We start from the raw sequence: 8,070 nt of genomic DNA, 5'->3' as shown, positions 1-8,070 counted from the left end.
CGATTCACAGACTGAAGATGGGAATCCTTTTTCCACTGTTTCACTCTGCATCTGTAAAGATCATTAACAACCACAAAGTTCAAAGTTAAACCCAGACCACCATTTGAAAATAGATTCGGAAGAACAAAATTAAAGGTCATTTGCAAGAAGTATAATACCCTCTGCTTCATGAGCTGTCATCCGAGCTTTGTCACCTTGAACAAATGCCTATCGGCCATGAGATGAACTTACAGGTTGCTTTTTGTATATCTATGTATGATATATGAAAAAAACATGATCCTGGTGGGACAGAGATTCGGCGCCAAAAAATTAAAACATCTCCTGGAAAAAGCATTTCACAACAAATAAAAGTCAACAAAGATAACAATGGAGACCATATAACTACAATATGAGGGGAGAAAGATAGCACCTTAAATTTTTAATGTGGTAGAAGAAAAAATCGAAATGAATCATCTGATTGCACATTTTGTCGGACAATCACCTAAAAATCAAAAATAAATTGTCATATTGCAAACCCTAGATTACCATCGCATACAAAAAGCGACCATGCCACCTGAATCAGATTTACCTCTTATAGTTCATAATGAAATCAAAGAAATAAAGGGTTACCTGCTTCTTCTGATTGGTGTGACAAAATGGCGGATTGTAGAGGAGTACGATGAAGAATTTCTAGGGGTTCAAGTTCTTTGTAGATGGAATTGTAATCCAATATACTATGTGATTACACATATCTATTTAAAATCCTTAATACGCGTTGTGTATACCAGCATACCATGTAAATTTGAATAAGATGTCAGTCGTTATTTTTGAATATCAGGTTGGAATTCCTGATTTCATGGGATTGAGTTTAATTGATAGAACAAATAGGTCGAATTTCATGCGGGATTTCGCAAGATTACCTTTATTAGTTATGCAGATCTTGCTGATTAAAAGGAAATTTCGGTAATTTTGCAGCTGAGATCTCGGGTTGAAGTTGGAAAGTATTATTCCGTATCATTTTCAAGTTATCCTTGTAAATCATGTTCGAAGGACGAAGGGGTATATTAGGCATTTCACTTAGAAAAAAATGAGCGGGAAACAAATGCGGGGATGAGCTTAGAAGAAGCCACGTGGCGACAAATGTACTGTTTTATTATAACAGGGGATTAGGGGATAGAGTATTAAACAAACTTAACCCAAGGCGCTGGCAAGGCCATTAGAATGTGGCATATTTTTTTCACATTTAGCAAATATCTTCTTTTAGATATTAGTGTCACGATCATTACTTTCTATATCATTCTCATCCCGTAAACTGTGTTCATCGTGCTATTAATTTTCTCATCCTTAAACTTAAAAAATAATAAATAAATTAATTAATGAATTAATTAAATGAAAACTAAAAAAGCATAAATACTAAATTTCACTAATAAAAATACCATAATGGAAATAATACAAAAAATGTCAATTAGTGACGAAAACGAAATGGTTAGTAACAATAGAAGGAGTCGTCATTAAATGACTTTTGGTCGTCACTTTTCGTCAATATAGGTCCGCCACAAAAATTGATTAGTGACCAACGTAAAAAAGCGGTCACTAAATAGTGACGAAAATATACCGGTCACTAACTTTGTGACGATCCATTTCGTCACTAAATGTTGTCACTAATCAATGAAAGTCGTCACTGTTTAATCTAATTAGTGATCATAAAAAGTGGTCACTGTTTTGTCAAATTAGTGACCATAAAAAATGGTCATTGATTTACCCAATTAGTGACCATAAAAAACTGGTCACTATTTTATCCAATTTATGACCATAAAAAGTCGTCACTAATTTTGATTGCTATTTCTTTGTATTTAACTCATTTAGGTAACTAGCATGGAACTTACTTAGTCAATGGTAAGATATACTATAATTCATTTATCAATATATATCTCATTAAATGATAAACATAAAATGTTCTCAAATTTAAACGAAGTCACACAGTTTAATTTGATTGCAAAAACACATCATATTGAACATCTGTCAAATCAGTAGTTTCAAGTAAGAACCTAAACAATGAGAAACCAATCACATTATCTATACAAGATTAATAAACATTTTTGCAGACTGTCTCCACTTTAGTATCTTCAGTAAGACAATAGTTAAATCTTCCTGCAACTTGATTACCAAAAGCATTAAGCTATATGAGATAAAAAAAATAAAAGTTAACCGTCATTTAAGCAAATATGATATATTCCATCAAGTACCTACTTCAAAGATAAATTACGTATGATTCTTGGAGTTGGCAGTGCTTGATATGTTGGTGGCCTGCTTCTCACTGCTAATGCTTCTCATTGCTAAGTTCAGACCTGTAATGTTGTAAATAGAAAGGAATGAAAGTAGGATGCTATAATAAATAAGTAATGGAAGTGTGTTGCTATTTATAGGATTTACAATGCTGTAACAGAATTAGTAAATTGAAATAGAAGAGAAAAAAATTATTAACCAAAAAGTAAATAAGTATCTCACTAAACTGGGAAATTATTCAGCTATCCCACAGTCTGCAAGAAATGATATTAGAAAGGGTTAATTGCAAGAAATAACAATTATTTGTTTATTATAGCATATCCTACTGTAATGAAATCTACCAATTTATAGAAATACAAAGCAAGTTTATGTAGTAATTTCAAGGTATAAGGTCTTGATAAGATAAAAACTGAAAGTACAATGCTATAATTGTATCTGGGATAGTTTAGTAAATTGAACAATTGATGTTACCTCGAGATATAAAAGAATATTTGAAATCGTTAAGCCTATTCTTGCCATTCCGGGCTTACCCTGCAAAGAGTTTAAAGGTGTATGAAATGGCCATAGTTGAGAAAATGATGGAATGGAATAGACAACAAGGGAATTGAATGAGTGATTACATTCAGTTACCATGTTTGGCATGGTTAAAGGAATGAAATCATTCAGTTATCATGTGCAGCATTAACAACACCACTCTCTAGTAAAAAGAAAAAGAAATAGAAAGAACATAAACCGATTAAAAAGAACAAATATATACCAAAATTCTTTGAAGAGCAATAACTTATAGCATAACAAGAGAGTTTTTTCAGTTGACGAATATGTGAACAATGTAGTAAAAATGACATAACTTCCCCTGATTAAAGCCCAGCAGTCAGCAGAAAGTAAACAAATTCATAAAACAAAAAAGTCGTTTTTTTACCAAGTTATAGCTTTGAGTCAATACCATAGGTCTGCAACATATTGTATATTGGTTTAAAGCAAGAAAATTCAAAAAACAATTTAGAAGCATAAATTTAAAAAAAAAAACTTCCACGAAATTGATTTAATGCATTTTAAGTAATGGGAACTTAGCAAACTTATTTAAATCTATTGCAACTTTTTTTCTACTTGATTGGATCTTTAATGTTATAAGATATCAAGTGCAGTCTTGAACTTAGAAAATACATATTTTGGCTTTTGATTTCTTAGGAAGTTTTACCTTTTTTCAGAAAGATCAGCAATTACTTCGTTGTTGGGTACTTTAGTGTCATATTGAATGTAACTTAAGGCCAATGGTAAACAAAACATATATAGAAAATCATTAGGCTCTTGAACTAAAAAACAACATGTTACATGAAAAAAGAAATACAAGTCACATGATGAGAGAATTCAACAAATTCCAAAGACAGACAACAAGTACTATTACCAAGTAAATTTTATTTCTTGCAATTAGCTCAGAAGGGTTCAATGTAAGGAATAGCAACGTACTTTTCTTCTTATAGTAGCCTACTTTCATTTAAGAGAAGCTATTTAACTAGAATACATGTATGCCCCTATCATCATAAAAATAGCCCCAGAAAGTTTATTATATACCTTTCTCCACAAGAGAAGCCTTACACCGAGTTTTAGCTTCATCAAGAAAATCAACCAACTTAACCACATTAATGCTAAATCTATTTTCATTATCAACAACAAGACCAAACCCTACATGACATCTTTTTTGGCATTTGCTCTCATCACTTGATAACCACCCTGCATGTTTAGCAGCCTGAAAAAAAAACCAAATGGTAAACTTAATCATCTCATTCACCGCTTTTCTTGGACTCTTTTACCCTTGTATACTGTCTAAAAGTCACTTATAGTGAAGAATAGTAGAATACCACATGACAAATCTATCTCTTGAATGGACCAAGTATTTACTACTATAACAAATGATGATCACAAAACAATAATTGTTTCCTATACATAAATCTGATGTGAAAATATCATGTCAAAAATAGTTTAATCTCCTCAAATTCAGTTAAGATAATATTATTAACCATTTCATTGATATCTATTTGTGAAAGATTATGAGAAATTGTTCTTTCCTTCTTGAGATTATATGTAAGTAGCATATTGGCAAAAGCATATTTCTATATGTTTATGTTCTTTACGAAGAACCAAAATGAGTCATACAATCATAGCCTAAGAAAAAGAGCATTCTTCCCATTAATAGATAGGCTGGATTTTGAGTTCTTATGTTAAACCTAAAACTTACCAAAAACAGAGTCAAGAACATCTTTCACAAAATTAACACCGACACTATTGCTTTAATTTTACTTTTAAATGGTGATGAAGAGAAAACATTTTTCACAGATGTCAACTACTTAATTTCACTCTAGAACACAGACTATAATTTTCGACTTGCTACAAAAATAGAGCTTCATCACTTGCATTGATGACAGAATACCTTGGTAAGCCGGATGTAGCATGTTTGATATTGCAGAAGTAGCTAAAATCCCTAGTTTCATAAATCGAGCTAGATTTATGAATTCACTTAAATAGGAATTCGAAAATCACTTGTAAGACAAGCCATGGAACCTCAGTTTATGAGGTGAATTATGACTAAGGACACAAAACACATTTGATTTTACATGTCAATCAAGCAGGAAATTCACTAAGACAAAATTGAAATTTGATTTAAAAAAATCAAGACAGAGATGTTCATACTGTGCAGACCTGAAGAATGTAAGTGACTAACGAGAGACGAACAGAGATACTGGATAGGCTTAATTCCAGAGTTAGTAACAGATGGAGCGTTGATATCACAAGCAGCAGGCAAAGCTAGGGCTTTGGTGGCATTCAACGGTGGCTTCACATAAACATAGTGCGTCTGTTCTCAACACCGATTTAAGACCCGAGCAACATGTTCCTTCTGGATTCTTTACCGATCTTCGTCACGTATGCAATTTGCCATGTTCAGTAACACTGACTCGACGAATCATGGGTACATCATCACCGCAAAGATGCATAGCACGACGATTGTTGTTGGCATATTTTGCAGAAAATTGTGCTTGTCTGCGTGAGAGAGAGAGAGAGAGAGAGAGAGAGAGAGAGAGAGTGTGTGTGTGTGTGAGTGAGAGTGAGTGAGCGTGTTTTAAAAAACGAGGGTATTTGACGATGATGGTGAGACGTGAGATGTTTAAAAGAAGGAGATTATTTTTTATGGGCCTTCATCATATTGAAATGGCACAATTAGCCCTTTCACTATTATAATTTGTAATTTTAGTATCTACATACTAAAGGGAGTATAGTTACGTGTCCACGTGTGAGGCAATCTAGTGACGACTCTTTTTTGGCCTCTAATCCTTTAACACCAGTGATCAATATTTTTTGTCAGTTACCATTCTCTTTAGTCATTAATATTTGTTTTCTGATATTAAAAAAACTATTTTATTTTTATTTTATAATTTAGTGATCGGTGAGTGACAACTATCATCGAATTGGTCACTAAATTTATAGCATTACCAAAATTCAATGACGACTTATTATATGATGACTAAATGATGCTCTTAGTGACCAGATTTTCAGTCGTCACTAATAAAAACGTTTCTTGTAGGGATTGCATTGAGTTAAGAAAAAAAAACATTTGTGAAGGTATTTACAATTGCAACAGCGATCAATCGAAAATTGTTGTGGTGGAAATATTGGGATAAATTTGGTTTGAGTTTGATATTGAAACTGATGTGAAAACATTGGGTTAAATGGTCTTTGGATTGTATCAAAGTGTGGAAATCTTGTCAACTTGTATCATTTTCATTGTTGCAGCTTGAACCTGTGTTTTTGTTGTATTATCGTGTCTAAGATTGTTGGATCATGGATGGAATTGACTTGGTATATTTTTTAAAACAAATTCTTCCAAATAGCTATTGGAGAGGGATCAAAAGTCATCACCAATTATATTATATATAATATTAATTCACGTAACCCTCTTCAACAGTGCCTTTTACGTGTTTCAGCATTTGACCACCACTGTTTGCGTTATTTGTCAACTTTCGCCCCTTCTTCCCACCCGGCTAAAACTCTTCCCTGATCTTTCGGATTTCTGAGTAACTCGATGAGTCTAGAAGATGACTCAGTGAGTTGGCCAAGATTTTCTGAGTTCTGAAGAATGAAGAACTCGACGAGTCCAAGGAAGGACTCGACGAGTTGAAATGAAAAGTCTCGATTCTGTCATAAGGAAGAACTCGGCGAGTTAAAGGGTAACTCGACGAGTTGAATCGCGAGTTCGAGGTTTTCTGATTTATAGAACTCGGCGAGTTGATTCAACCAACTCGGCGAGTTGACTTTGACTTGGATGTTGACTTTGACCAAGGTTGACCCTGAAGGGTTATGAATTATGAAATGGGTTCAGAAAGGGTAGTCCCATGTAAGGGTTTGGGCCCACTTGGAAATTGGGCCATATATTGGGCTTTTAGGGATCTTATGGTTTTAAACCTTATTGGTTTTGGACTTGGGCCTTAGTTATGGGTCTTGTTGGCCCAAGGGTAAATGGTCATTTTACCCCGAGATTGGAATATGGTTCATGGTTTAGAACTTAGTGCTAATTGGATATTGTGCTAGAAATTGTCAGTTTGGGAAGCCGTCAGGGCAGCAACTAGGGAGTTCGGGCAGCGAGCTTCAGTATTTGAGGTGAGTTACCTTCCAATAGAAGTGGGTCTAAGGCACCAAGGCCGGCCCACTAGTAAGAGTTATAGTAGGGATGATTGTCTTTGTGATAATTATTCGGTATGTCGTTATCCGTTATGTTTTATGTGCTAGTATGCCATGATGTTATGTGATATGTGATAGGAGGGGTAGGATAGACCCCAATACTGGTCGATAGGGCCGAAGGGGTATGCCAGCACCCAGATAAGCTAGGCAGTATATGACTTATATGTTTATGCACTAGGATGTTATGTGGTAGAAGTAGGGGGTGAAATAGTCCCCAGTACCGGTCGAAAGGACCGAAGGGGTAGGCCAGCACCCTGATATGCTAGGCGAGGTACCGGTCGACAGGGCCGAAGGGGTAGGCCAGCACACTGATATGCTAGGCAAGTTACCGGTCGATAGTATGCTAGGCAAGTTACCAGTTGAAAGAGACCGAAGGGTTAGCTAGTGCCCAGATATGTTAGACAGTATGTGTTATGTATGGTATGTGGTATGATGGGGGAACTCACTAAGCTTCGTGCTTACGGTTTACAATTTTGGTTTCAGGTACTTCGTTTTCAAAGGAAATGAGCCGGCATGATCGCAACGCATCACACTATGTTTTCCGCACTAGGCAAGTTACCAGTTGAAAGAGACCAAAGGGGTAGCTAGTACCCGGATATGTTAGACAGTATGTGTTATGTATGGTATGTGGTATGATGGGGGAACTCACTAAGCTTCGTGCTTACGGTTTACAGTTTTGGTTTCAGGTACTTCGTTTTCAAAGGAAAGGAGCCGGCATGATCGCAGTGCATCACACTATGTTTTCCGCACTAGGCAAGTTACCAGTTGAAAGAGACCGAAGGGGTAGCTAGTACCCGGATATGTTTGACAGTATGTGTTATGTATGGTATGTGGTATGATGGGGGAACTCACTAAGCTTCGTGCTTACGGTTTATAGTTTTGGTTTCAGGTACTTCGTTTTCAAAGGAAAGGAGTCGGCATGATCGCAGCGCATCACACTATGTTTTCCGCACATGAGATCGTTGGGATTACACTCTGATATTGTAAGTTTTCCCAAGATACCCATACATGTTATGTTATGATATGAATTAAGAATATGGGAACTGCATGCTAGATTATGGCTAAGGATCTAGG

At 35.3% G+C, this 8,070-nt stretch overlaps 1 long non-coding RNA gene across 7 annotated transcripts; it reads right to left on the bottom strand.

The window, feature by feature from the left end:
* Positions 1–1,957: 1,957 nt before the first annotated feature.
* Positions 1,958–5,384, bottom strand: LOC145125079 (uncharacterized). Of its 7 annotated transcripts, XR_013715792.1 has the most exons (5): positions 4,963–5,384; positions 3,838–4,012; positions 2,737–2,796; positions 2,230–2,519; positions 1,958–2,136 (listed from the first exon to the last, which is right to left on the bottom strand). It is a non-coding gene; the product is annotated as an uncharacterized LOC145125079 (long non-coding RNA). The 7 variants fall into 7 exon arrangements; XR_013715795.1 differs by having other exon boundaries at positions 2,230–2,796; positions 4,954–5,384; XR_013715794.1 differs by having other exon boundaries at positions 2,230–2,962.
* Positions 5,385–8,070: the final 2,686 nt, after the last annotated feature.

This window comes from Lactuca virosa, chromosome 7, assembly GCF_052849685.1.
Source record: "Lactuca virosa cultivar CGN04683 chromosome 7, Lactuca_virosa_CGN04683_v6, whole genome shotgun sequence".
NCBI classification, from domain to species: Eukaryota; Viridiplantae; Streptophyta; class Magnoliopsida; order Asterales; family Asteraceae; genus Lactuca; species Lactuca virosa.
Note: the sequence above shows the minus strand (reverse complement) of the source record. Positions and strands in the feature narration are given on the sequence as shown.